We start from the raw sequence: 21,985 nt of genomic DNA, 5'->3' as shown, positions 1-21,985 counted from the left end.
GCACATAGAAATGCAAGGTGTCATCACAGCAGGCAGACTCAAGCAAGCTGTTTCATCAAGTGAGGGGAGGCACTGCAAAGAGCCTCCTTCCCTCCATTAAACATGCCTCATGCTTTGTTTAACAGAAGGGGAGGTCCTTCAACAAGATGTTTTTTGGAGCACCTCACCCACTCCATAAAATGCGCCTGTAACATAATGGAGGGGAAGAGGTGATTTACACAGCAGCTACTGTGCTGTTTACCCAGCCGTTGTGTGATGGCTCCCCCCTCCTTTAGGAGGCTATGGGGCTTGGGGTGAGCTGGGGTGGGACAGGTGAGAGGGTGGTTGAGGTGTAGAGGGGAAAGTGTTGGGGAAGGGCAACGGGGTAAGCCAGCTGAGCAAGACGCCCCTACTAAATATTTCTATAGGTAGGCATCCATCAAAAACAACCAACAGTAAAAACAGCTCAAAATACAAAATAAGATTTGTAATAAAAGAACAATTGCAATCAGTCATAAAACAGCAAGTCATAAAACAGCAGCACATAAAAACAAACAAATGTGAATCTCATAAAACAGCAGCTCAGTCACTCTCATCATCCCCCCAAACCTTGGCAGGATAAATGAGCCTTTATTATCCTCCTATATTTCAGGAGCTAAATACCAGCAGTTTTTGAAAGGTAACAGGGGCAGGGGATGAAATCCAGGAAATATGGCACATCCGTGACCTGTATTGAGTTTAATATAGTTTTGTGTTGGCAGCTCTAGCACAACTCTTAATAAAATGAATGGAGATAGGTAGACCCAAAACCTTGGGGTCCTTTCCAACCCTGCAATTCTATGATTCTGAGACATGCCTGAGTTAAGTGGGAGGTGGCCTCTAAGTCAGAGATAGAGTGTATGCTCGTGTCAGAGCTGAGAAAGGCCTCTACCCTGAGACTTCAGAGTAGCAGACAGTTTTGAGCTAAGCAGACCGAAGGCACAAGGTAGCTTTGCTACGTCCAAGTTCCTGCAGGACTGCAGCCTTAGCTTTGTTCAGGCAGAGCACAGTTTACTATCTTGCCTCTGCATCCTTTATCAGAGTCGCCACCAGGGCAAGGAGGATGGATTTTGTACGTGTGGCCATGTGTGGCCCGGCGTAATTGCTCTTTACTTGTGCCGCACATCCAAAACCCCGAGTCAAAGCATTTTGCCTTGATTTGCACAGAGAAGCCTGATGTATGCAAATCCCTCTTGTGCTCCCCTGGACCTTTTAGTATTATTCATCCCCCCCACCCCACCCCACCCTCCCACCCCTTCCATCAATTCCAGATTTCAAAATAAAAAGCTGGCTGGCTGCATAGGGATCTCTCATGTGTGCAGCTTCCCTTTGTGGCAAATTGGAACTGCTGATGCAAACCTGCTCAGATTTATTTATTTAGAAGAATGGAATGAATTGAACAAAACAAAACAAAAACCCAAAAAATCTAAGCCTCCAACCACAGGCCCAGAGGTTTTTCTGCAGGCGGGGGCACTGAATCTCAAAGACAGCTGGCTTACATTACTCAAATCTCTTCTGTCTTTACATGGTTGCCTCTCTTTTCCTATTTAAAAACAGCAGGCAAGAGTTAAAAACTGCCTTTCAAAACAAAAAACCTGCAGAACAAAATACTGTGGCTTTTCTTTTTCTTTTTTTAACTCACCCACCCCTCATCCGGGATCTAACTCTTGCACATTTATAGTTGGTGTTTAAAAAAATGAACATAGCTATTTATAAAAATTAGCAACCCTGAGCTCAGGTGGCAGCCTTATTGTGGCATTGCTAATTAAATCACAATAAACTTAGTTTGCAGCAGTATGTGATACAGAACTGACACAGTGATACTGGAGATTTCATTGGCTGCCAACCATTTTTCCCTAGTTGGAAATCGGCTGAGAGGGCAGCAGAAACTTCAAAATGTTGGCTGCAACAACAGTCCTGTTCTACAAAAGGCTGAACAACCCTTCATCATTTGAAAGCAGTTCAGTAAATGCATATAGCAGCATACTCCTATTGATGAGGCTTCAATAGGGCTGCCTTGGTGTAAAGATCAGTATCAACAGCTTGATATTGTCCAACTTTCTTCCTGGAGAGAGGCAGGGAGATCTACACATAAGTTCCATGTACGTCAGCCAAAATAACAGAATGCTATCAGAATTTCTATGAATCAACAACCTCAGATATGAATCCCTAGGCCATGTACTAGAAGCAATGGTGATTTTCTCGTTGAGTACACCATAAGTAGAAAGCAGAAGGAAACAGAGAACACCAATTGTTCCAGAACTTTCCCCTCACGGACCACTTGAAAATCCATGGATCTTAGTGGACAACTTAATGATTTTTCTGCCTTTTGTAGCACTATGCTACTTGATTTTAAATTGGATTTTTATTACTTCTTTTATTTCTTATATCTATTGTATTGTATTGCAATGCAATGCAATGTGCATTTCTTCAAATTCCAGGTCTAATACAATAAAATTAAATATAAGAAATAAGAGAAGCGACAAAAATACAAATTAAAAATCAATATGGACATTTAACGCTGCCATGTCGCAGACCCACTCGTGACCAGTGGGAACTCTTGGAACAGACTGGCAGCTAGTTCTCGACAAACAGCAAAAATTAAAATTAAATTAAATTCATTTCTAGACTGCTTTATATTTTTAAGAACAAAATTCAAACTTTAAGATTTTGAGTGTTTGAGTGCTTTCAACTGAATGCATTTAGAAGCCACTGGGTGATCAGAAATCCTGGTAACGTAGGGTTCTGAATTGGGTGGAGGCTTCTACAAGCATTGAGGTCTGCACCCTTAGGCTACATTTATACCATACATTTAACACACAATGATACCACTGTAAAGAGTCATGACTTCCCCAAAGAATTCTTGGAGCTGAGAGTTGTTAGGAGACACCAATTCACCGCACAGAGCTATGATTCTTAGAGTGGTCTAACAATCAATCCCTCCTCACAGGGAACTCTAAAATGCACAATAAAGCAATCTGATCAATCCATGATTACCATTTACAATAAAACAAGCCTGTTTAAAAGCTCAATTGCTTTAAGTAATTAAAAGGATTAGATCAGGAAGTTCGAGTTCAGAATGAATGCTTGCCCAAACAGCGTTATTAACCTGGCAGAATGTCAATAATGTTGGGGCCTCTTGTATTTCAGCAGGGAGAGCATTCCACAACTCTGGTGCCACCAGTGAAAAAGCCCTTCTTCATCTTACTGGGTTACCACTATGGGAACAAGACTTTGGCTTTCATAAGTATTTCGAATGGGACAAAGATCACCATGAGACTCATCCCTTGGAATACCAGTTGTGAGCTACCTTGGGGGGTGCCATGTATCTGAGATAGTTGAATGGACCACCACCCCTCCTCCATTGAAATGCTGCACTGGAACCACTGTTTTGTTGCACTAAAGTGAAGAACTCCAATTTCAGGATAGCCTCTTCAGTCTTCCCCTCCATGCAGCAAGTGTTTCTGAACGAGACGCCTGTGGATAGATTGGAAATACACTTAATGATGGGCTATGAGCATTTCATTACATAGAGTGCAGAAGATGGGCACTGAAGCTTCAACGCTCTTCTCCTGCGGACTTTCTCCCTCCCTGCTCTATATAAAGAATATGAGTGCCATTAAAAATGAAAGCGGGAGAAATCCCTTTATTCCTCTGCCCTAGCCGCAATTACAATTTTGACTTCATAAATTGATTTAGGCTGAGAGAGTACTGAGGCACAGAACATAGATATCAGTCTTTGTCAGCTGCAAAGAAGGATGCTTCCTGACATTTATGGAAGAGGGAAACTGAACAGATGACAGAAGAGAAGAACCCCATATATCTGTTCAGACCCACCATATGGACAGGAATTTAGGATAAAGTCTGGAGATGTACCCAGACTTCCATGCATTTGAACTTCTTCAGAGAACTCATGTACATAAGCTAAATGTGCATAGCCTTTTTCTAAGCAGTTTGTTGGCATCCCATAGTTTGCAGGGTACAGACTCCATATACAAAGATCAATGGTTCCACTACCCTCAACCGCACATTGATGATTGTTCTGCCAAGTGCAGTAGTTCCTTTGGATTCAGAGATAATAAATACACTAGTCCTTGTCGAATACTAGTCCCTGTCATTCCCATGGTTCTGAACATGCAAGCCCATGAGTTCACCATCAAGCTTGGCAGTCGGCCAAGAGTGACTGTATGTCGTTCCAAAGTAAGGCAATGCCACTACCTTATATATTATAGAAAAATAAGCTCGCATTCCATTATACAACATAATCATTTTATACACTCATATAAAATCAACCCCTTAAATGGCACAGCCTAAAATATCCCACATGACTTTTAAGCAGATTCACGCCCCCCCCCCATCCATAATTAAGGCATCAAGGAGATAATTGTTGAATTCCACCAAATTCTTCATAATGACAACATATATTCTGTGTGTTTCCAATTCATGGAAATACAAGGGTTTGACTTCACCCTCAAAGGTGCACTCCTCCATTGTCTCCTGAGACAGATGGATGTCAAAAATTTCCAATACAATGACACACAGATATATTGCCTGCATTATTATTATTATTATATTATATTATTATTATTATTATTAATACATTTCTGTGCCACCCTTCATCCGAGGATCACAGGGCAGTTTACAATATAAATAGTGTACAAATACTCAGAAGTAGGACCTACTGAATTCAGCAAGTCTTAATGCTAAGTTAGTATTGGTATAGGGTGGATTCAGATGACCAATTTGCTATACAGGAAAATGATAGAAGTCCCTTAAAATTCAGAGAGGGAACTCTCTTCCATGTGGAAAGAAAGGACTGTAGCCAACAAAGTCATCCAATTAGTTCTAGGTCTTCTTCCTGCACAATGAGACTTCTCTCTAGCCTCCAATCTGCTCTGGGTTTCTCTCCAACCCTCTGGAGCAGATTTGAGGAGAGAGGCAGAGTGAGGAGGAGAGGGAGTCCTAGTCTGCAGGCCAAAGACCTTGTGCTAATGGAATGGCTTCATTGGATACAGCCCCAACCTTGGAAGATGAGAGATAACAATAACTACAGGATAGGGAAGAATCATGGGTTCCAATCATAGGTTTCGAGCAGAGGAACTGAGGAACAAGATTAACATACTGGTGAGAGGTTAAAAAGGCCCCGCTTATGCATAACTAGGGCACTGGTACCCTAACGAATAGGCATCCACACACAACACATACTGCAAGAAGGTACACTCCCCCAAACAAAAACACACATTGCACCTTGAAGGGAGTAATAAGGAAGAAAACACTAAAATAACAGTTATCTTTGAATGCCTTGACCTCAGATAAATTTAACTTGGGTGGGGTTCTACTTAGGGAGCTTGTTCTGTCAAAGAAAATCTCAATAGCCAAGATGCTGGATGGTTGAAGTCAGGAAAGTTAAAGATAACCAAGGTGAGAGGAACAGCCTTAACAGGAAAAACAAACTTACAATGGTACTATGTACACAAAGCAGGGACTGCAATACCACTTCATTTCTGTCCACAGTTTCTTTAGCAAAAGAAATCACTCTTATTTGCTATCGACTGAGGGAGGCTGTAAATTGGAATCCATGGGGGTGGATAAAGAGCTACTTTGCAACATGTTTTGCCAAGCCCAGAATGCAGTGTGGAGCCGAGCCAGAACGGCTGGATATGCGGGGAACTGTCTGAATACATTGGCAAGCAGTTTAAGGAGGAAAAGATGAACACCAGTAATAATATAAGATGCCCAAAGGGAATGGAGTGATTTGTTGGGATTGATGTAGAATGGAAATTAGCAAGACCCTGAAGTGGATAGCGCTGGGGGGAAAAAAATGAGGAAACAGAACGGGCTGGAGATGCATTGCTAAGCTCTATCTGGGTGGAATGCTGATCAGGTTCAAGGGATCATGGTGATGGTTGCAAAAGTGCATAGTGTCCTCCGTCAAGAGGTGGGAAGCAGAGGGCTCAGGAGGCAAGCCAGCCCAGTAGACCAGAAGAGAAGAAGAAGAAGAAAGAAGAAGAAGAAGAAGAAGAAGAAGAAGAAGAAGAAGAAGAAGAAGAGAAGAAAAGAGGAAGAAAAGAGAAAGAAAGAAGAAGAAGAAAAGAAGAAGAAGAAGAAAGAAGAAGAGAAGAAGAAGAAGAGAAGAAGAAGAAGAAGAAGAAGAAGAAGAAGAGTTTCGATTTGATATCCTGTTTTATCACTACCCTAAGGAGTCTCAAAGCGACTAACATTCTCCTTTCCCTTCCTCCCCCACAACAAACACTCTGTGAGGTGAGTGGGTCTGAGAGACTTCAAAGAAGTGTGACTAGCCCAAGGTCACCCAGCAGCTGCATGTGGAGGAGTGGAGATACAAACCCGGTTCCCCAGATTACGGGACTACTGCTCTACACCACACTGGCTCCCAAGAGAGAGAAGCTCTGGAGTCTCAGCAACTTCCTCTTGCCACATTTATTTCCCAGGTTGTACAGTCTGCACACAGTGACAATAATCACCTCATTTTCACCCAAGGAGGCATGTCTGTGAAGCAGCATCCATGTTAAAGACTCAGAAGCTACAACATCAGAGAAATCACTTGAAAATTTGTGTTGTTCTCTCACACTTTTGAGCAGGCTTCCTCAACCTCGGCCCTCCAGATGTTTTTGGCCTACAACTCCCATGATCCCTAGCTAGCAGGACCAGTGGCCAGGGATGATGGGAATTGTAGTCTCAAAACATCAGAGGAAGCCTGCTTTTGAGGGTTGTGGGGTTGTTGCTGTTTTTTGCATCGGGTGCTGTTTAACACACATGTGTTAAAATGAGGTGGTAAAGTCACTAGCAAACTTATTCTATGAGCCAATCAAAGAGTCCTCTCAAGAGTTAGGATTCCCGGAAGGCCACCTGCCTCCTCTCCAGTAATGATATATGGGGACACTCGGGGCCATGAAGTGGCAGGTATGTGGGGGAGAGACTGATGTCCTGGGCCCATAACCAGCAGGGGCCCCCAGACTCTGAGCTCTATTTCTTTTTCAAAGTAAGTCTCTAGCCCTCCTAGGTAAAAAAAAAAAAGTAACGAAGCAAAGCAGACAACATTTTGCTTTTTATGAGTACAGAGACTAAAAAGCAAAAAGCAATTGCTTTATTTACTTTTCGTTTACTCAGAATTTATAGAAACATGTTACAATAAGATGATTGGCTATATTTTATAATGTTATACTATTGTCTTCAAAAGAAGTGTGGATTAGTTTGATCTTGTACTTTATTATCCTAATAAAATGTGAAAAATCTCCCATTTTCATGTCTTTTAATTTGCCTTCCCTAACAAAGTTGGTTTCACCATATAGGAGTTTTCCAAATCTTAACTAACCAGGGCTGAAGAGGTGGCAGCATGGGGTTTTTACCCACATAAGAACAGTGTTGTGTTCTATAAAATTTAAGATAAAAGTATTTGATAGTTCTCATTAATTTGTACATGCTTTTTAAGTTTATATGGTTATTTTATCTATGAACCAGTTGATAACAATATTTTGCAAAAAATAAAAACATTGAAATGCAAATATTGAAATGTCCATGAATTGAATGACGCTTCCTCTATACATGAATTTTGGACTGGGTCAAAAAAAAGAAGAAACTGCACTTGATTTGTACATCCATACCCAATCCAAGTTATGGTAAATGGCAGATCTCTTCCCCACCCCAATGCATAATGAAAAGGTAATGCAGGGCATTTCTTCTTCTTCTCTCTTCTTCTTCTTCTTTCTTCTTCTTCTTCTACTATATTCACAATGGGAAGAAGTGAGGAATAATGTCCTAACTCCTGCATAGTCTGTTATGTGAATGTGACTGATATGAGCATAAGAAACTGTGTTATACAAAGTCAGACCATTGATCCATCCAGCTCAGCATTGTCAATTCTGAGAGGCAGCTGGTTTCTGGAGTTTAAGGCAGGGATTGAACAGGGGCCCTTTTAGAGATGGGGGAGAAATCACATTTTGAAGTGAACCTGATACACCATTCCGGAACCAATGTAAGAAATAAAACACAACTGTCTTTTGGAAGTTGCACTTCTCTGAATTTTGCAATGTAGTCCATCGAGCAAAAGATGCATGCAAAAGCTGAACACACAAGTGAAAATATCGTACAAAAATGCATTTTATTATATTAGGGAGCACTGCATACACAATGCACATATTAGGAGCATTCTGAAACGGTATGATATTTTTTGTGAACTTAAAACCGAATGCAGAAATGTGGCCAACTGAGCTTCAGTTTGGAAAAAGGGGGAAACTGAATTTGACAGATGTATTCATCTATAGATCTTTTGTGTGCAACTTACGTGCTGTATTACTGAGCTACAGCCTTTCCTTAAAAATTTCTGTTATTTTGCCCAGGTGAGCCCAGGTGAGTTACAAGCAGGGTGGCCCATCCCGTTTCGCTGCCTGAGGGGAAACAGGAAGTTGTCACCCTGCACCTCCCCACTTGCCGCTCCCACGAACGCCTCACTTACCAGGTCTTGCAGCTGCAGCTTATAAATTCTGGCAAGATTTCACGTGGCTCCCCCCAGATCTTGCCAGAGCCCAGAAGCCACAGCAACCACTCCTTACGGCTTCTCTGATGATTGATTGATTCTATTTCTATGCTTTTTATTCAAATGAATCCCAAAGTGGCTTACAAACAAAATAACATAATGGAATATATAATAATATAAATATAACATTTTATAAAATATAAAAATATAATATAAAAATAACATAATGGAATATCACGATTACAGCATAAATCGTAGAATACTTAATAAATCATCAGTAAAACAATCACAAATCACAAACAAAACAATTGCCATCTATGTAACACTCTTAACAAAACAACTAAGAAAAAAAATAAGCTAAACATCACAGGTACACCCAAAATCATATTATAGGATTCACAAAGTACTATGGCATTCGTGTCTAAAACAATATTAACAACATTTACAAAATAGAAACGAAACAAAGTAGTGTTGAATTTGTACACATAGTCTTCCCACTGCCATGATGATGATGACAGGGTGGCACACACATGCAGAGGCACCCCTTGAGTGGCAAGGTCTGGAGGTCTACATTTGGCCCACAACCTCAGGCTTCCACCTGTTCATTAGAGGACCTTCATTTCAAAGGTTCCTTACACCTCTGAAATGAATGGCTGTGGTTCAATAGCAGTGCCTAGCATCTGAAAGCAGGAGGTTTGTTCATCTTAGCAGTTTCATAAGCCTATTGCTGACTATCTATAGCAATTATATATATTGCAATTTCTTAGTCTGACCTCCTGCATGAATAGCCTGTGGAATCCAGCCCAGCTCGACTGAAGTACATCTTTCATAAAGCTGCGTAATCTAATTATAACGATTCAAAGATAAAGTATGCCAGCCATCTCATTGGCAATATATCCTACTGCTTAATTGCCCCCATTGCTAGGAAATTGCGTCTTATTTCAGGCATGAATTTATCTAAGTTCAATTTCTAGCAACTGGATCACATTGTGCTTAGGTCTGCAAGACAGAAGGGCTCACTACTTGTGGAGCAAGAATCTTTGCCCAATGAACAAGCTCTGCTATGATCAGTCATGCACTATGGGCTTCTGAGCCTTTCATCGGCCCTCTCTTATTTCAGCACTTTCTGGTGTACTATTCCAGTGGTTGAGATATTTGCTTATTATTGCAGCTATGCTCATAACCCACTCAATTGCTCTGCTCTGTTCAGTGGCTACTAACCCAGATGACTATGCTCTATCTCCAATGTGAGATGCATGCTTCTGAATACCAGCTGCTGGAAGGAGGGGAGCTCCTGCTGTGCTCAGGTGATGCTTGCAGGCTTCTCATGAGCATCGGGTTGGCCACTGTGAGAATAGGACTAGGTGGGCTATTGGCCAGATCCAGCAGGCTCCTCTTATGTTTGCTTCTTGTCAATGCTGCTCTTCTTCCTTTCCTCCAGAGCCCACACAAGTCCTTCCCAGAGCCTAGTAAGCAAGTCTGCAAACCCAACACAGATAGCGCTTTGATGCTCTCTGCCTTGCATGCATTTAATTTGTGTGATTGTGTGCTGGCCAACCGCCAAGTGCGTAAAGCTGCAATCAGGCAAGTTAAATGTGCACAAGTTGAAAGTTGACTGTACAGGGTTTTTTGTTGGTTTGTTTGTTTTTTAAAAATATATTGTCTTATCTGAGTCAAGAACTGCATTCCTAGAATTTTATTATTTGTTTATTTATTTATTAAATTTATATACTGCCGAGGATCACAGTGTGGTGTTATATATATATATAACATAGTAACAAAAATTATACCCTGCCCCCCCACCCCACACACAGTTTAGCAGGTCATAGATTGTTTAATTAGCCAAAGGCCTGGGAGAAGAGGAATGTTTTTGCCTAGTGCCTAAAGATATAATAAAAGCACCAGGTAAGCATCCCTGGGGAGGACATTCCACAAGTGAGGAGCCACCACAGAAAAGGCCCACTCTCATGTTGCTACCCTCTGGACCTCTTGCAGAGGAGGCCCATGAAGAGGGCCCCGGATGATGATTGCAGGGTGCAGGTCTGTTCATGCAAGGAGAGGTGATCCTTGAGGTATTTCACTTTGAGTTGTGCCCGGAAACTAATTGTCAGCCTGTGCAGTCGGGCCAGGATTGGCTTTATATGCTCAAACCATCTTGCCCCAGTGGGCAACCTGGCCAGTGCGTTTTGTTCCAGCTGAATTTTCCAAACCTTGTTCAGAGGCAGCCCTATGTTTAATAAGGCATGGAATTTCCTTCCAGTATAAAGGTTTGTTGTTGTTGTTCAGTCGTGTCCGACTCTTCGTGACCCCATGGACCAGAGCACGCCAGGCACACCTATCCTTCACTGCCTCTCGCAGTTTGGCCAAACTCATGTTAGTAGCTTCGAGAACACTGTCCAACCATCTCATCCTCTGTCGTCCCCTTCTCCTTGTGCCCTCCATCTTTCCCAACATCAGGGTCTTTTCTAGGGAGTCTTCTCTTCTCATGAGGTGGCCAAAGTTCTGGAGCCTCAACTTCAGGATCTGTCCTTCTAGTGAGCACTCAGGGCTGATTTCTTTGAGAATGGATAGGTTTGATCTTCTTGCAGTCCATGGGACTCTCAAGAGTCTCCTCCAGCACCATAATTCAAAAGCATCAATTCTTTGGCGATCAGCCTTCTTTATGGTCCAGCTCTCACTTCCGTACATTACTACTGGGAAAACCATAGCTTTAACTATACGGACCTTTGTCGGCAAGGTGATGTCTTTGCTTTTTAAGATGCTGTCTAGGTTTGTCATTGCTTTTCTCCCAAGAAGCAGGCGTCTTCTAATTTCGTGACTGCTGTCACCATCTGCATTGATCATGGAACCCATTGATAAAGTTTACTGGTCATAAATGTTTTTGGAAGGCAGAGAACTGTGATTTTCATTATGGTATTATCACATTGTATGCCACTTTTTTATTTAAAAAAACGATGTTGTTATTGTTAAACTGTCTATTTTATTGTTTTGATTTTGTGGGACACCTTACCCCTTGAATGGTGGTGTAGAATGTTTAAAAAACAAATACAACATCATCCAGGCTTTAAGGCTCATGCTCGAATATCTCATGCTCTCTTCAAAAGCTTTGGTCTGAACATTGCAGTTATTACAACGCCCTTGCTTAGTTTTACTGGGCAAATTTCATTAGCATGCTTTACTAGTGCTTTGACCTTTTCAGTATTCTGTCATTTGATTGGCTTGTCACTGCACTCCTCCCCATTAGGTGAGGACGCAAGTGTTGTTGAATAGAAACATCAGACGGCAAATCAAAGTGCAACATACTGAAAAGGTCATTGTGGTAGAACACACATGCAGCCATTACTCATAGGGCAGAGTGGAAATAATTATGTTCCCTTTCCTTATTCATAAGCTAAAAGTGTAGAGGAAATCTGCAAAAGAGCCAGGGAATTCTGGGGGCCGTGGTGCAAAAATGTTGGAAAATAAATGTGTCCAATGAACCACTAACCCCCCAAACAGTAGGTGAGATCTTCAACATGATCCCACCCACCCATTCCATTATCATGCTGGAGAAGAGGGAGTATTATTACTGAGGGATGGTTGTTCTGGCTGGGGCTGATGGGAGTTTGAGTCCAACAACTTCTAGAAGGCTGGAGGTTCCACATCACCGTTGTTAATAAAAACAAACAGACTTACCTCACTAGACACTCACCCCCTGGGAAGCATTAGAATAGATGGGGAAGGGATCATGTGACATTTGTGATGATTTGAACCTTGGCACTTCTCATTTTAGAAGACTAAGGTCTACATGAGCTTTGCAACAATGACACCAAAATGCCCCGGTGGACTAAGAAAGAGACCCATCATTTTTACAACTTAAAATAGTTGCCTGTCTAATGGCTGGTTCAAACATGTAGATACGTCTCTTACTTACTCACCTGATGATGAACCGTTCTCCCTAGTGTTTCAGAACTTTAGATATGGAAGTTTGCAAAGGATAAACCCTGCTTGCAAAAGCTTTTCACACCAGCTGTTTATGGGGACACAAGAGCAACCAACACTCCTTCCTTAAACTTCCATCTATTTGGATGTTTGCTGAGGAAGTAAACAATGCAGTGAGCACTGATTGGGAAAACAGACAGAAAAGTTTGCATACATGCATATCTCATTTGCATGCGACAAAACAGCTTTTTTTTTGGTACGTATGTTCCACACCAACATCTATACTTAGAAATGCTTTATTTCCTCTAGCCCTAGCTACCCTATGTTTTATATCTCGTTGTATTGCGGGGAAATATGCCTGTTTCCAAGGTGATTGGATAAAGTAGGTTATGCAATTTCTTTTCCTTGTTAAAGAAATAAAAAATGACATTTTGTGCTGAGCTATGGGTGGTCTTGGGAGTATGTTAAAGGCAAATAACCCAGTGTGTTAAACAAACAGCCATATGGACAGACCATCGGTGTGCTTGGTTCATTCTGGGATATCAGTCCTTTGAACAGTCAATCATTTAAAGTGCTTCTGAAATGTACACAAATCTCTGGAATGGTGAAGGGTTGGCAAGCTAAGCCTGAAACCCACAGATTCTCCTCCAGCTGCAGGGGGACAGGTTGGTGCCTCCTTTCCTACAGAATTGCTTAAATCACCAATCTGATCTCTGCATTTAATGTAGTATTCAAGATCACCGTACATTTTTGACCATTAGATGCCTAACCATCAGGCTGATGTAAAAAAACCAAAAACCAAAAACCAACCCTGTAAAGTTGAATGGCTCACAGTCCTGGTAATGTTGGGTGTTATTCCAAAAAGCTAATGAGCTAGGGAACTTAAAAAATATGTTTAACAATTAGATGGGCTAGAGGAAGTTAGGAGGCCAAATCTTCAATTAGGATAGGAATAATAGAATTGATATAATTGTAGATTTGGAAGAGACTGCAAGGGTCATCTAGTTCCACTAAAGCATCCATGACAGATGGACATCCAACCGCTGCTTAAAATCACCAAGGAAGGAGGGCCCAAAACCTCCTGGAGGCGTCCGTTTCACTGTGGAGCAGCTCTTATTGTCAGAAAGTTCTTCCTGATGTTTAGTTGGAATCTCCTTTCTTGTAACTTGAATCCATTTGTTTGAGTCCTACACTCCAGAGCAGGAGGAAACAAGCTTGCTCCATCTTCCATGTGAATATCTTACTTTTATGTACTGGAGAAAAGTATCCATTCTTAGATGTTTCTTATCATTTCCACCCTGCCCACTGTTACTCCAAGTAATAAACAGCCTCCTTTGTGAGCCAGCAAATTAAGTGAGTAGGAGTTTTATTTAGAAATTAAGCATATGCTGACTACATTATGTTTTCAGCATATGTTAAAACAGAAGCGGCTTGCTGGTGAAAATGCAAAGCCGACCTGGCACTCCTGCCAGTGCGATTCCACTGAGCTAACCGTTGCCTCCTAGAAGGGAGCAGTGATGCACCTGCCATGAAGGTATCATAATGGATCCACCCCACCTAGCAAGCTGTTTCTGGTTAAAAACCTATTTATTCATCCAGGTATCACCCAACCACTAATACTGATTTAGTACGCAATGCTGCCTGCAGTGTTTTGTATTGAGCATCTGGATAGAGAGGGAGGGAGAGAGTTTTATTATTTGTTTTACTATTTTTGAACATTGCTTTGGATATTTCTTAAAATATAAAGAGGCATAGAAAAGTTTTAAATAAATGCACACACACACAGAGAGAGAGATGTTCCCATGTAAATTCCCCTTTACAAGTCATTCAATAGAATGAGTGTTCCCCACATCAAATGGGGTGCGCCTTTTGCGTCGTCACGAGTAACCCCCTTGGATCACGGTGCAGCTCCTGGCAGTTGGGGTCTGGCACCACCTTCCCAAGTTGGATACCTGTGAACTCCACCTACTTAGCAGCCACCCAATCCTGGCTGGGGAGGTGTTGCCAGGGGGATTGGCCAGGTAGAAGGAGGGATTATACAGTACACACAATAGAACTTGAGTCATATCTGGAATGCGGCCGTTGGATTCTTTTTCCACAGCCATGCAGGCACATAGGCGCTGCTATGACAAGGTCATTGTTGAAGGGCCGGAAAGGACTTTCCCTGCATTGGCAGGTTTTGCCTTTCCCGTAGCAATTCGTCACAACTTTGGCGGTTATAGGCCTTGGGCGGAATCCTTTAGTCATCTACAAAATTGGGGGGGTGAGGCGGTGACCCCCGCCCCCATTGCGGCATCGATAACAGGGTTCCCGTTAAAGGGGTCTCAGGGGGAGGCTTTAACCATACACCCTGAGGTCATCACTGTCCTCCCCCTCCAGCAGCAGCGAATGGGGGGGGGCAGGCTATCTGCTTGAACATATGTTCTCCAGAGCTAGCCCACTCCCCACTCATTCTGGATAACCCTGAAATTACCCAGAACCCCGGGGGGGCTGGGAAGGAAAACACCCAATGCCTGAGCCAAGGTCTCCCTACATCTGAATATTAATAAAGTTGTGGCCAATTTAATCCCATAGAACGTTGTCACGTGTCGTTATTTCCCTCAAGGGCTGCCCAGGGTTCGGGGGACTCCGCCTGGCCGCGCAATAGTCCAGGCTAGGTACAGTGCAGCAGGTGAAACTTTGAGGTGGGCACCAGTTGCCTGCTTAAACACATTTTTTCATCAGTAACCAACTGCTTCGACTTTGGCTGAAGCTCCCCCATCGCATATGTTGCCTAAATAAATAAGAATATGTCCTCTACTGAAACGAATCAAAGTAAATACTCAGCTACTGGGACATAAAGGTTTTAGTGTCCAGAAGCTCCCCCCCCCCAAAAAATGGCTAACCAGCAGCATTACATGTCCAGCAGGAACGTGTGTGTGTGTGTGTGTGTGTGTGTGTGATAGTCAGCAGCGCTAACAAAAAAGATTGGTGGTTCTGCTCCCACAGCATCTCTAGTTAGAAATGGTCAGGTTGCAAAGCTGGAAAACGCATCTTATCAAGACTTTGGAGAGTAGCTGCCAGATAGGGTAGGCATTATCTTTGGTCTGACAGTATAAGTAGTACCTTATATTCAGAAATGAACTGGACAGACATGAATTGTTAGTCTGCTGCAGTATCCAGGGACAAGTCTCCAAGAGTCTAACATGCAAGAATAAACCATACCTTTATTGTGCTTTATTTGCTGTCAGTTTTGCTTCAACGTTATCTTTCTCTTAATTAGATATGTGTTCATTACCGTACTTCATAAACCCACGGCTCTCCTCTTTCTCTCCTCCTTTCTCTCCCCCCCCCCGCCAATCCAGGAAGAAGATTCCCCAGGTTATTGTCTCTAATGTCCTAGTTTTCAATGTGCAGAGGGTATCTTTGTATGGATTTCCCCCCCCCATGCATTACATCACACCCCTTTCAGTCTAAAACTGGTACAGAAGCCCAAACACCTCGGTGTGCCACCTCAGGGCAAAGATGCCAGCTTTTAAATCTGGATACTGCTCTGAGTCTTGGATAGTCAATAACATTGTCTCTCAGAATAAGTGTAGCGGCCAGAGGCAGCCTAACCCCAGGCAACTCAGGCTGAGCTACTGTTTCATTCCAGATCCCATACTGGGGCCTTCTACTTAGAATGAACCTGCCACGCCAGATTTTCCTTTCTCCTTTAACAACAGTACTGCCTTTCTGGCTCCGACTTGCCTGCCGCCTAACCCTGGTTCTCATTCTCAGAGGACGCCAGCACTTCACGATGTCTTTTGGGGATGCTCTCTACAAGGAGAAGGCAAGGAAACCCACTGATGGGAGCCTAATAAGCAGGCAGCTGAGCCCTAGAGAAATTCACCCTGAAAGCCTGTGTTTGTTTACTACTAGGGTAATGGAGATGATAACCTTTTAATCCAAAACCATAATGAAATATGCATATTTGTAATGTGCAACTATAAAATGCAAATCTTGCCAGCACAATAGGGAAGGGCAAAGAAGGCGCCGAGGCTCCCATCCTAATTTATTCCTCTGGCTTCAGACATTTATCCAAATTGAGTTGTGTTTATGTAATATAAAGTCAAATGAATATGTAATTGTAATGTATATGTATAGCCATTTTCTTCTCAAATATACCAACTGTTTATCATAATAGGAAGTAATGCATATTTTTGCAGGATAAAAGGTTGCTTATTAAAATCCCCATCCTCCGATCTTTTGTATATATAAAAAAGCTCTATTTACATAGAGATGGTTTTTTTGTTGTATTCCTTTTTTTCTGAGACATAATTCCAAGTTCGGAAGATTTAAAGGAATACCAAAGTAAAACTTAGGAGTTATTATTATAATTGATAATAATAGTAATAATTCATTTTCTCTCATCCTCTAAGTAAAAAGACACAAGTTTCTTAGGCATTGGGCCAAATAATCTCCATTCCAAATTATCTGGCATTTCCCCCAGTTTCTCACTGTCCCCAGTGCAGTAGAATGCGCTCTACTTTGTAAAGTACAGTCAAATTTACTGCCTAAAAGTCCCCTTTCCAAAATGCCCCACTTCAAATAGAAGCACCCTTTTGTCTTCTCTTGTGTCCTCCTATCTTGTATTCATTAGGGATGGATAAATTAGGCTATAATCCTGCACACGCTTACACAGGAGCAAGTCCCTTATTTCAGAGAAACAGGTTCTGGGGCTCTAGAAAGAAGTGGTTTTGTGTCAGTGTAGCCCCAAAGCCCCAGTTCCGAACATAGTTATCTGCATGATATTTGAGAGGAGGGTGGCGGCAAAGTAGCTCCCCACAAGGATTGCCCTCCTCACTGCCCCCTAATATTTTTCTCTCTCTTTCAGAAATTTAAAATGTGGAACAAAACTCCTCCCCTCATCAGAATATGCCTGCCCTTTTTATTTATTTTGTTGCCCCGGTCTGCATGTATTGCTGTACAGGACTGCATCTGCCTGAAAGGTTTAAGCTCTGGGTAGCAAAGCACAGATAGCTTTACAAATTTGTGTGTGAGAGAGCAGGGGCGGAGCTTCATGCTCCGGTACCAGGGGGCGGAGAGCAGGCAGGGTGGGGCTGGCACATGTCCCGGGGGGCAGCCGCTATTGGAACCCCACTGAGATCGCTGTGTTGGGGACGGTTCGTTCCCACCCACCCCCTTTTCCTCCGCCAGTGTGTGTGTGTGAGAGAGAGAAGTTCCAGGGGCCATCCTGTTAGGCTGCAATGGATTGTTTTGAAGTTATATCAGCACAGGCTGGGGGCAGGGGGAGGGGCGAAAATCACTCTCAAGTCCTGTCCTGTATTTTTTTCCAGAACAAGGTGGCAACCCTATGTACACATTACCAGCTTAAGTTGTTCTTTTTCCTCAATTTGGATTTGAAGCTGCTTTAGAGAAGGCCATGGCTTTTTTCCTGGAGGTACTAAGGGTACCAAGTATGGCACCTTTTTTTCGAGAAGAAAAGCATTGGGGAAGGGCACATTTAAACCACAACATTTCATTAAAAAAACAGGGCAGATACAGAATAGATGTGGCCAATGTCCTGTGTGCCTAGGGTTTCCATATTTCAAACTGAAAATTTGGGCACAAAAGTTGTTGTGCTTTTTTGGGCAAAGTGGTTGAGCTTTCATTTGCAAAATCTCCCCTCAAAAGAAGTTTTTGAGGTTTTTTAATGAAATTCAAAAAACAAACAAAAAACCCACCCACTTCTGACATGGACTGCCTTACGCCAGGTTTTCCAGTACGTGTGGCAAACCAGTGGATGCAGAACAATGGGAATACTACCATCGACCCTCCTCTCATCTCAACACACAGACTTTTTTGTGCTTCTTGGTTCTCAAGAGCTAAGGAGAAAAGAAGATATCACCAGCTAAAAAGCAGTACTTAAGCACACCTCACCCCCCCCCCCGCCGCCACCCTCAAAATTATGCAAACTCAATAGTAGCAGAGATACTCAGAAAAACACCTCACTGAATAACTTTGAATCCTTTCAGGTGCATGGAATGCAGCTACAGAAAAAAAAAACGTCTTGAGCTAGCTAAAATTTCAACAGAGCTGCATGAAGCCAAAGGAAGGGGAAACTATAGATTTTGCCCCTCACCCCTTTGCAGAAATAAAATTGTTTTTTACAAACCTGGCCTCCAGATACGGAATGATTCACCCACTCTTCGCCTGAAGGTCCGCCTTCTTATCACTGTTAGGAGTCTGCAATGCTTTTCTACTAACAGAATTGATCTCAGGAGTCCTGTAGAAAGTTTTCCACACAAAACTCTGAGAGACATTGGCAGGGAAACCCCCTCTGAGCTGCCACATTGACTGATATTGCCAGCTTCAATAGCAGCTAGTGCAGTAATAAGGTCAGAGACCTCTGGAGTGGAGCCAAAAATCCTGGGTTGGAAGCCATCTAGCTACAGAGGGTTCACAGAGAAAGGAAGGGGCCTTTCTTCTTCCTTGCATGATCTGAGATCTGATAAAGAGTCGGAAGACAGCCTCATGCTTAAATATTTCTTTCCATCCACACCATCAAGGGGCTTTTAGAAAGCTGTGGCGAGGGAGAAGAAAGAACAATTGCGGCTATTGTCACATTTTCTTCACAGATCTGCAAAGCCCCACAGTCTTGCCTTGACAACTTCCAGGTATTTTTCAAACCAGGCATGGATTAAAAGCAATTAAGGCACTACAATGTGAGAAATGGTTAGGGTGCCTATGTGCAAGAAGAGAGGCAAGCCAGGTTTATTCATTTGTTTTGAAGTGAGAATGCTCACCATCCCTTAGCTTAATGAGAAGAGCCAGAGCTGCCAGCAAGGAAAATAAATTCAATACTATATATATAAATACATCATCATCATCATCAAGTGGGGCCTGCAGCAAAAAGTTGCAGCATGGAGTGCTCCTCTTCAGGGTTACAGGAAGCTAGTCATGCCCCTTCCATGATACACATTCCTCCCTCATGATGGTTTCCGGCTGTCTACATTATTGTCTATTGTCTACATTGGCTCCCAGTACGTTTCTGAGCACAATTCATAGTGTTTGTGCTGACTTTAAAGCCCTAAATGGCCCAGTATACCTGAAGAGTGTCTCCACCCCCATCGTTCTGCCCGCACACTGAGGTCCAGCGCAAGGGCCTTCTGGCGGTTCCCTCACTGCAGGAAGTGAGGTTACAGGGAACCAGGCAGAGGGCCTTCTCGGTAATGGCGCCCACCCTGTGGAACACCCTCCCACCAGATGTCAAGGAAATAAATAACTACCTGACTTTTAGAAAACATCTGAAGGCAGCCCTGTTTAGGGAAGTTTTTAATCTTTGATGTTTTATTGTATTTTTAATATTTTGTTGGAAGCCGCACAGAGTGCCTGGGGAAACCCAGCCAGATTGGGGGGGGGTATAAATAATAAATTATCATCATCATCACCCCACCCCATCCTCAGCATTCCTTGACTACTGAGCATGCTCAGTCCTCAAGGCTGCAGGTACCTCCCCTAGTGCCTTTTAGGCTACAGAAAAGCAGCCCTCGGAGTTTGCTGTTCATAATTGCTCAAACAATTGATGAATCTAAAAGGTACACTGTGAAATATGTTTTTAAATAAATAAATAAATAAATAAATAAATAAATAAATGAATATGCAGGTAAAAATGCACAACCAATACCTTTCAAAAATTAGAGTATGGTCTTGCATACTTCTGAAAGGGTTTAGGCATTGGGGAAATCTTCAAGAGAATCTTGATAAGCATCCATATAATTGCCAACCAAACAGGGCAAAAGCATACACATGCTACCCTGGCCATTTTGGGTTGTCATCCGCACTGCCCACTCTTTATTGAAAAACTATGGTAAGGATATTTTCCCCTTGCCCCCTATTTTTAAGCTGTAAATCTTCCATTTATAGACAGCTTTCATTTCATGCCCTTCCCCTACAGCAGCCAAGTCCTGTTTGGCTTTACTTCCACACCCCACAAAATCAACAAGCAATTGGCTCCACCACATAACTCAGAGAGCATCTACAATTATTTAAAAACAAAAACAAAAAAACCAACCTTGATTTTAAGAGTAAGCATCTTTCAGCATCTGTCGAGAACACTTCTCTGTGTTCCTCAGAGAGGAAATTTGTAATTAGCATTGGGTAGAACAATATGAAAGCTTCTCGGCTACTTGAATCCAGGTGACAGCAACTCATTTTTAAAACACACACACACACACACACCCCACAAGAGATAACACCAGAATGAGAGATCAGTTTCAATATTCATTTCTTCAGCTTCCTTCAAAAGTTCCATTGTACTTCTTTCAGCCTGTCCCAGGTAGGTATTATTTCATTCACTTTAACTTTGAATAGTTGAGCGGGTCTCTCTTTCACTCCATTTAGAAACAGCATCATTTACTGTGGCAATGGAAGCAATAGGAGCAAGCACAAAATAGATGGTCCTCTCTCCTGCTAAATGGGCATTTGATAGCTAACAGGTGCATTTGTGTGTGTGTGTGTGTATTCTACTACCTGAACTGTAGCACACTTTCTTTTTTTAAAGTGTTTGTAGGATGAAACCCGCACATCTCCTTAAAACAAAACCAAAACAAAAAAACTCCCCCCATTACAAATTATGTATCCCACCCTCTCTCTTCCATTTGTGTTACAGGGGTGGTTAGGGGGGGGGAATCATGAAAAGAGATATGGGGAAAGTTTGATGAGGGAGGGGAATGAGCTCAAAACCACAGACTTGAAGTAGAACACCAATCTTCATCTGTATTGTATTGGAGTTTTTTTAAAGAAAACATTGTTCTCTGTATTGGATTTTTAAAATTCTTGTATGTCATTTTGAGACTTTTGTGAGATTTTATTTACAAAATGAAATACAAATACTGTAATGGATGTATTCCCCTCCAAAAAACTTGAACATGAGACAACTTAATGCCTCCACAAGCTTCTTGTCTGTTTACGTCAGGCTTCCTCAGACTCGGCCCGCCAGATGTTTTTGGCCTACAACTCCCATGATCCCTAGCTAGCAGGACCAGTGGTCAGGGATGATGGGAATTGTAGTCTCAAAACACCTGGAGGGCCGAGGTTGAGGAAGCCTGGTTTACGTCATGTACTCCAACACTCCCTGGTCAGCACAATCCAATGCTTGTTTGATGGGTTGCTACCGTAGACATTGATTTGGATTGAATACTATGTTGGGCACCGCTCCATCTCTTGAACTGCACACCCCATGAATCTGAACTTGGGTTGTGCTCACAGCACCCTGTAAAGGCAATCCCACTCCAACAATGAGTTTCCCTTTAACATTGTGGTTGGCAGAAGGTGGGGCTCCTATTCTTAGCAGAATGGATAGGATTACTCTTAGTATTACAACTTTACCATTCGGTGCCAGTTTACCCCATTTCCAGCCACATCTGGCTTCTGCAAGGCTTCACACAGTAGTGCCACCTGCTCCAATTTACTCAGTGCTTTTCTGATGTGATTCGGTACACCTGTAACATCCTGGGTGTTCAGCTGCAGCAGTGGAACATCCCCAAATTTCCAGATTGCACTATTTAAATGGTCCTGTAGCTTAGAGTG

This window comes from Lacerta agilis, chromosome 2 (genome assembly GCF_009819535.1).
Source record: "Lacerta agilis isolate rLacAgi1 chromosome 2, rLacAgi1.pri, whole genome shotgun sequence".
NCBI lineage: Eukaryota > Metazoa > Chordata > Lepidosauria > Squamata > Lacertidae > Lacerta > Lacerta agilis.
Note: the sequence above shows the minus strand (reverse complement) of the source record.